The 8558-nt window shown below is 35.1% G+C and overlaps 1 pseudogene; it reads right to left on the reverse strand.

Annotated features, from left to right (window-relative positions):
• Positions 1-1869: 1869 nt before the first annotated feature.
• LOC108943779 (aspartic proteinase CDR1-like) lies at positions 1870-7771 on the reverse strand (annotated as a pseudogene).
• Positions 7772-8558: the final 787 nt, after the last annotated feature.

Genomic DNA, 8558 nt, shown 5'->3' on the forward strand with positions numbered 1-8558 from the left:
AATAATTAGATCATCAGCATAACTTAGGTGGTTTATCTTTGGTCCTTTAGGATTCATAGAGAAACTAATAAATTGGTTGTTCTCATTGAGTCTGCTAAGGGCCCTGGATAAAGCCTCAGCGGTTAGAATAAAAAGAGATGGGGAAAGAGGGTCTCCCTGCTTCAATCCTCTTGTTGACTTGAAGAAGCCACGTCTTGTTCCATTAATTAATATGGAATACCAATTCTTAGAAATCAATCTGTGTATATAGTATCAATGATAGCTTCAGAGAAATTCATTTTCCTTAGCACAGCCGTAAGGAAACTCCAAGAGAGCTTGTCGTAAGCTTTTGACATGTCAAGCTTAATGACAATGTTGCCTCCCTGATTATTCTTCTTGATGCCATGAACAAGTTCCTGGGTAAGAAGGATGTTTTTAGTGATTAGTTTACCTTTAACAAAGCCAGATTGATTATCAGAGATTAATTTAGAAAAAATATTAGCTATCCTAGCACTGATAATTTTTGAGATAATCTTGTTTGACACATTATAGAGACTAATGGGTCTTAATTGTGACAAAGATGAGGGGGGGGACTTAAGGGATGAGCACCAGATTAGTATGGGTATAGTATCTGGTAAGATTATAACCATTAAAGAAATTTTGAACAAACTTGCAAACCTCCCTTTTTATAATGTCTCAGGATGCTTGGTAAAAGTGACCATTGAAACCATCTAGGCATGCAGAGCTGTTGGGATCAATAGAGAATACTGTATTTTTTTTATCTCCTCTTCATCAGGGATCTGGTTCAGGAGATGGTTGCTTTTATCTGTAACCATTGGCTCAATACAATCAAGAATGGACAGGTTGTTGTCACTGTGAGCGTGGGTAAACAAGTTGCTGAAGTGATCAATAGCAGCATTTGCGATAGCTACATTGCCCTCAATCCATACTCCTTGATTATTTTTGATTCTATAGATGTGTGCTCTTCTCCTTTTCTCCTTGATCACACTATGAAAATATTTGGAGTTAGAGTCACCTTTTTCGGCCCATTTGATTCTGGATTTTTGCCTGAGGATAGACTCTTGCATCTTCAGCCATCTGGTATATTCAGCTTGGACCTTGTACAAGCTTTGCCTATTAACATCATTGTTATTGTTCTCATATTCATGCTCTAACATGTATATCTCCAACTCAAAAAATGGAAATACAACTAGATACTCAAAAAATGTATGATCTTGGAAAACTTTCTCTGATTTGATTCTGTATCAATAACTTCTTTTATGATTTTCTATATTACTCTTATATTATTTTGATTTTTTAGTAACAATTCTTTAAACTTATTAACCATTAATGAAAAACAATTACAATTTAACAAATTTTCCCTTTCTTTCTCCTATTTCCAAGAAAATAAGTTCAAGTTTGTACAAGAAGTCTAACCCTTTTTTGAATGACAATTTCTTGGGTCTTCTTCAGCAGTTTTCAAGTCTCAGTAATTTCTTCTCTACTTTTCCTTCTCAACTATAGCGTTTAAGTCTTCACTAATTCTTACTGAAAAATCTCCATATACTAATTTCAATGCTGTTATCCTAACAGTGGTGTACGGATAAATTTTTTTATAAACGGATTCGAAAAAAATAAACAAATATATATATATATATATATAATACTTATTATATTTATACACATATCTAATTAATTATTTTGAGGAAGTGGTGTCACGGGAAAAAGGCAGGTCCAACACAACTGCTCGTTGAACAAAATAAAAAGATCTCCATTAGTAAGCATCAAATTGAAGTAAATATAAGTCATTAAGAATTGATCAACAACATTTGAAACTGAAAATCACATTAAAAGACCAACCAACGTAGAAGGTATAAAATAACACTAGCTAGCCAAGCCAAATTCATTACAATAATTTTTGTCCTTAACTAAATCTTTAGTACTTAGTGCAATCAGTAGGCTTGAAAGAAACTTTGTTAGCAACAAGATCATATCCAATTAGGAAATTCGCCTGTGCCAAGTTTCCAAAAATAGCAATTTGTTCTGCTGGCACTAATGTAAGACAAACCAAACCTTCCTCCACTTCTGCAAACGTGCTCGAAGGCGCCAACACTAAATCAGCATCAGTAAAATGCGTGACAATTTTGGGAGCATCAATAGTACCATCCTTAGACTCGTAACAGATACCAAAAGTGCCCGAAGGATCATCAATTCTAGTTGCATTGATCGATTCCAACAATATCGACTCCAAATTCAAGTAAAAATCATTAGGCAAAAAAGTCAACGTCATACCAGAATCAATTATAATGTTACCTTCATCACCACCAAAAGCATTAGAAGAAGCAATTTTAAAAGATTTGAATTCTACCCTCTTATTCCCAACGCTAATTCCTTCCAAATTTAGATAGTAGAACGTGGACGGTTCCTTTTTTTATCAAGGGAGTTGAAACGACATTAGGACCAGACACAGTGACACTATTGCCAAAGTTGATATGACTTGTAGCATTGGAAATAGATGATTGTAATGGAATTGGGATTAAACAATAAGAGAATTTCCCTTTGATTTGTTTGTCCAATTGGTTGACAATTGAGACTTCACCACCACCTAAGCCAATAATACCAGAAGTATAGTTATTGAATGTGCCACTATTGTCATGACCACAACCAAACACAACATTAGGAATAGAAACATTATTTCCAGAAGTAGAAGGAAATGTGAATTTTTCAAAAGCAAGATCACCAATAGTTTGTGATTGGTCACCATAACTCATTTGATATTCACAAATATTTCCTCTAACACAAGAAGAAGTCCCTAGTGATGCACATTCCTCAGCGTTACACCCTATGGTTTTATAAGTAGAGCTTGTTTTGGAATCAAAAATAGGGGCTGTTTGTTTGAAACAACTAGTGCAAGGCTTACATTGTGTCCATGTTAAATCACTACCAGTATCAGCTATGGCTACAATTTCAACTGGTGGGGTTCCAATAGAAATTTTCATAAGATATTCTCCTGGGATTGGAATAATATCAGATTGGATTGTGTCATTAGCACTAGCAAAGGAACTTTTCTTGAAGAAAGATTCCCGTGAAAATGATCGAAGGAAGGCGTTTCGTAGGCGGTTTGAATGTGTAATTGATGGGTTGTAGAAAGGCGAAAGAGGAGAATCGCGATGGATAAGATCAAGAGTGAAGCCATTTCCACTACGATTGCTTATTATTTTGCGACAAGAAACTAAAGAAAGGTGAAAAAAAGCTTAAAAAGTAAATGTAGAAAAGAGAGTACTAGCTTTAGTATTCATCTTCATGACTATAGGATTATGAGAGAGTAGAAACGGTATTAAAAATGATGAAGAAAAAGCTAAATATTAGTACCATTTTATAGATAAAATAGGAGAGTGGGAAAATGCATGTAAGAATATGGAAAGTCGAGGAAAATATGGGATTTTGGGGAATGCATATTAATTTAACAAATTTGGACGAAATGTTAGAAGATATACCAAATGCAGAGTAGGAAATGAAACATTTTTCTGAAAATTGACTACATAAACAGCTTCATTTTCCATATAAGATGCGAATGTAATTAAGGGAATATATTAAAAAAAGATTCATTTAATATAATCATTTTTTTACCATATTTTTCCATTCACACCATGTGTAATACTCCACATTAATTTCAATTGGCATTAATAGTTTAGCTTTAGTTTTGAAATAAAACACGACAATCATTTAAGATAATACATCTTATGTGAGAAATGGTTCTATTTATGAGTAGTTTGAATATTACTTTTGGCCAGACGACGATAAAAAAAGATTTTGTTTTTCCTTTTGAATTAAAATCACCAAGAGATGGCTGATTTTTATTGATAAAACAAAAAGAACAAACAAAAATGTGGAGTGAGACTATAAAATAAAACAAAAAGAACAAACAAAAATGTGGAGTGAGACAATAAAATCTTATATATATATGACAATTAAAGTTTGATACTTGTTAATATAAATTTTAAAAATCATATCAATCTGATATCTTGACCATTTATTTATGAATAAGGAAAATATAATCCCATTTAAGATGTGATGTGTATAGAATAATTAAAAGTATCAAAATCTCGTTTGCAACATTCTTGATTGCTACAATCATATCTTTTGGGTACAACTTCATATTTTAACCGTCGACAAGCTGTAAAAAGTCGATCATTACCATAAAAAGAGTATCTTTTTAAGAAATTACCATTAAAATATTTAACTGAAGTAGATTACAAAGTAGTAATGCATAGTTAAGGCAGGTAAATTTTGGACTTTAGGACGTTCCTTTTTTCTTGGAGTGAAATTCCTCAAACATCCCACAATATTTAAAATATGGGGTAAATGCCCTCTTATGTTAAAATGTTATAAGAAAGCCCCTTTGAATTATATTTTCCCCACAAGTTTCCATTCAGTTAAAGAATAAAAACTATCTATATTGTAGCCTCATTATTTCAAATTAATATTCTTGTTAAGCAATTGTTTTATGTAAAACAGTTTTCCTTTATGAGTCGCACCTTATCGTATTACTGTATATTTTATGATTTGCACCTTATAATCTTTATTTACTTGCAAAACTATAAAAAGTTTCTTGTTAATTTAATTATGAGGATAAAATAAGGAAATATACAACTAAAACACATATCGCTATAATTGATTTATGTACAGGAGGTGGATGGGTCGTGAAACTTATAGCTTGTTTGGATGATCGTTACCCTTGTATCGTATTGTATTATTTTTTTCAAAACAATATTTGTTTTGATTGTTTAGTTAAAATTGGTTCTGAAATAATGAAAAATCCCATTTTTTGAAACAATCGATTTGGTGTGGTGTGATTGTTTCCTATTTTTCTTTCTAATTATGCCCTAACTTATTACTTTATAATTCTATTTTACCCGTCACCTTTTTTATTTTATTTTAAATAATAGCAAAGTGTCTTTCTCATATAATTCTATAATAGAATTTTACGTGAAGTCTAATAACCTATATAAATTCTCAAAGACAGCATCCCAAATATAACCTATATACGTGAAGTCTAATAACGTGAAAATCTCGTTCCTTCTGCCGCTTCCAAACTCTTCAGGTATAGGTTTACCCTTACTTTTGTTTTAGTCTTTCTTCTACATTGATTTGTAATTCCAATTCTAATTACTTTATTTTCAATTAGCTTTATGTAAAGACTTGGCCAGTCGTTTTGAGTGTATTAGCCCCAATTCCCTATTTATTATTCTTCCCGTACCCTTTTCTACTTATGTGACTTACCGGGAGGTTGTCGTGGTGGTTTCAGAGTGATTTGGGACACTTAGTCCCTAAACAAAAACTTAAGCCTTAGGATTTTGACCGTAGTAAGAACTGTGTGAAGACGACTCCAGAATGGAGTTTCGTCGGTTCTGTTAGCTTTGTTGGGTTATTTTGGACTTAGGAGCGTGTCCAGATTGTGTTTTGGAGGTCTGTAGCTTATTTAGGCTTGAAATGGCGAAAAGTCAAATTTTTGGAGATTTTGATTGGTAGTGGACATTTTGATTAGGGGTCGGATTCCAATTTCGGAAGTTGGAGTAGGTCCGTAATGTCGAATATGGCTTGTGTGCAAAATTTGAGGTCAATCAGACGTGATTTGATAGGTTTCGGCATCGGTTGTAGAAGTTTAAAGTTTCAAGTTCATTAAGTTTGAATCGGAGGGTGATTGGTGTTTTTAGCGTCGTTTGATGTGATTTGAGGGCTCGACTAAGTTTGTATGGTGTTTTAGGATTTGTTGGTATGTTTGGTTGAGATCCCGAGGGCCTCGGGTGTGTTTCGGATGCTTGACGGATTGAATTTGAACTTAGGCTAGTTGCTGAAGATTTTCTGGTTTCTGGTGTTTTCGCACCTGCGGAGCCGAGACCGCAAGTGCGAAGGAGGAGCCGCAGATGCAGCCAAGAAGGAGCTAGGCAGGAACCGCAGGTGCGAATATTTTCCCATATCTGCGAGAGTCCCAGGTGCGAGGGGAAGTTGCATGTGCAAGGGGAAGCTGCAGGTGCGATGCATTTCCGCACCTGCGATAGTCGCAGATGTGGTCGCAGAGCCGCAGGAGCGGAACCTGGGATTCTAAGTGGAATTCGCACCTGCGATGGCATTTTCGCAGATGCGGTATCGCATATGCGACAGAGAGTCCGCATGTGCGAGATTTCTGGACAGAACACTTAGATGCAAAGGTTCGCGATATTTGCTCATTTTCAACATTTTGAGCTCGGGTTTGGTGATTTCTTGAGAGCATATTTGAGGAGTTTCTTGAGATAAGTCCCTTGTGCTTATTTTTGATCAATAATCTTGCTTCCGTATTTATTTTTCCACCTAGTTAGTGTGTATTTAAGGTGGAATTTGGGAGTTTGAGACTAGGGATTTGGAAAGTTTGATTTGTGGATTTGAAGGACCATTTGGTGTTGGATTTTAGTAAATTTGATATGGTTAGACTCGTGAGTGAACGAGTGTTCATATTCTGTGACTTTTACCCGATTTCGAGACGAGGGCCATGGTCGACCTTTTTGGGCGAATTTCAGAATTTTTGTTAAAGTATTGATTTCATTAATTAGATGAGCCTATTATAGTTGTATTTATGATATGCAATTATTTTTGGCTAGATTTGGGCCATTCAGAGTCGGATATTCGTGGAAAAGGCATTGGTACCGATTGTTTGAGCTTGGTTCGAGGTAAATGGCTTACCTAACCTTGTGTGTGGGAACTCCCCTTAGGATTTGGAACTACTTTTGATATATGAGCGTCGGGTACGTGAGGTGACGAGTGCGTACACGTGCTATTGTTGCAAAAAAAACTCCGTTTTCATTAAGTAAAATACATGTCTTCCTTTAATTGAACTACACTAGCATATGAATTTATCCTGCTTAGTCTAGAACAACATGTCTACGTGTCTTAATTGCTTATGTGAACTCTGTGCAGCATGCTTGGTGAATATCATGCTTCTTCCTTGACTGGTACTTAGTCTAAATCGTAAGATTTTGTGACGTAGTTATATTTCTATGGTTTGTGCTGCATATTTACTTTGGGACTACGGAACGGTATTCCGGTAGATTCCACTGCTCTGCATATTTACTTGGGGACTACGGAACGGTATTCTGGTATATCCCCCTACTCTGCATATTTACTTTGGGACTACGGAACGGTATTCCGGTAGATCCCTCATGTTTTGCATATTACTTTGGGACTATGAAACGGTATTCTGGTAGATCCCCCCCTGTTTTGCACATTTACATTTGGGACTACGGGACGGTATCCTGGGAGATCCCCTGTTGTTATTTTCTGTGTACTAACCTGTTGACTTGCTATGATTTCATTCTTGTTAAATTTCAATACTTATTTTTACTACAATATTTCATTCTGTCTTAGTTATTATAAATATACCAGTAGGGACCTGACCTGATCTTGTCACTACTCGACCGAGGATAAGATTGACACTTTCTGGGTACCATTATGGTGTACTCATGCTACTCTTCTGCACATATTTTGTGTGCTGATCCAGGTACTTCTTATCAGCTCCGCTACTAGCTGAGAGTGTTTGCTGTTGTACGGAGACTTCAAGGTATATATCTGTCGCTACCGCAGACCTCAGAGTCCCCCTCTATTCCCTCCTATGTCATTTACCTTCCTTGCTTATGTTATTAGACTCTGGTGTATAGAGATACTAGTTTCCTTCTGTAGCTTGTAACTTATGATGTTCTAGGTTTTGGAAATATTGTGTATTACTCGAGTGATGGCTATTGTACATACCAAGCGGCATTATTACCAGTTATTTAGTTACCTGTTGCAGATATTTGTTAAGTTTTACTTTTATTTTTTTTATTTCCGCATTTCGTGTTACACCCCATATTTTCGTACGTGAAAGTACGCCATAAGTAAATTGATGAAAGTTCGGGAATGAGATTATTTTGAGATTATAAGCATTATGCTATTTAAAATAAGTGATAAGTAAATTCGTAAAGGAGAAAGGGGAAGAAAATCGAAGAAAAGAAATTTCGTCAAAGTTTGACATTTTGGGATAAAATACGGCCCGAGCTAAAATACCCGGTATTTAAGGACTAGTGTCATACAAGGTACATAAAGCATATTAAAAGTGAGTAGTATTTTATGTAATTTGAGATAATTCTTAATTATATGGATAATTGAATAACTAGTAATTTTAGTGGGAGTTTAACTTATTAATTAGATTATTTAGATAAATTTGATTAGCCACCTAACGTGGCAGCCCAAGGGGTCTTGATTTAAAGCCCATATAGTGACTCCTAATACATGTGAAAAGTGGCATCTTTAGGAGATAATTGTAGGCCAAGTCATACCTAAGTGGGGCCCATATTCACTTTGATAAAGACAATTCAAGTAAGATGTATAATCTTGCAAAGGCTACTATTTTTAACAGCACACGGATTGTGCCATTTTCATGTATCGTTTACCATTTTACATTCATCATTTATCCAACCCCTATAACAAAGAAAATTCCAACTTCATGTTCATAGAAATTTCAGCAAAACACTACGTAGCATATCAAAAAGGGACTAAATCTTGAGACA

This window comes from Nicotiana tomentosiformis, unplaced genomic scaffold (assembly GCF_000390325.3).
Source record: "Nicotiana tomentosiformis unplaced genomic scaffold, ASM39032v3 Un00008, whole genome shotgun sequence".
Taxonomy (NCBI): Eukaryota; Viridiplantae; Streptophyta; class Magnoliopsida; order Solanales; family Solanaceae; genus Nicotiana; species Nicotiana tomentosiformis.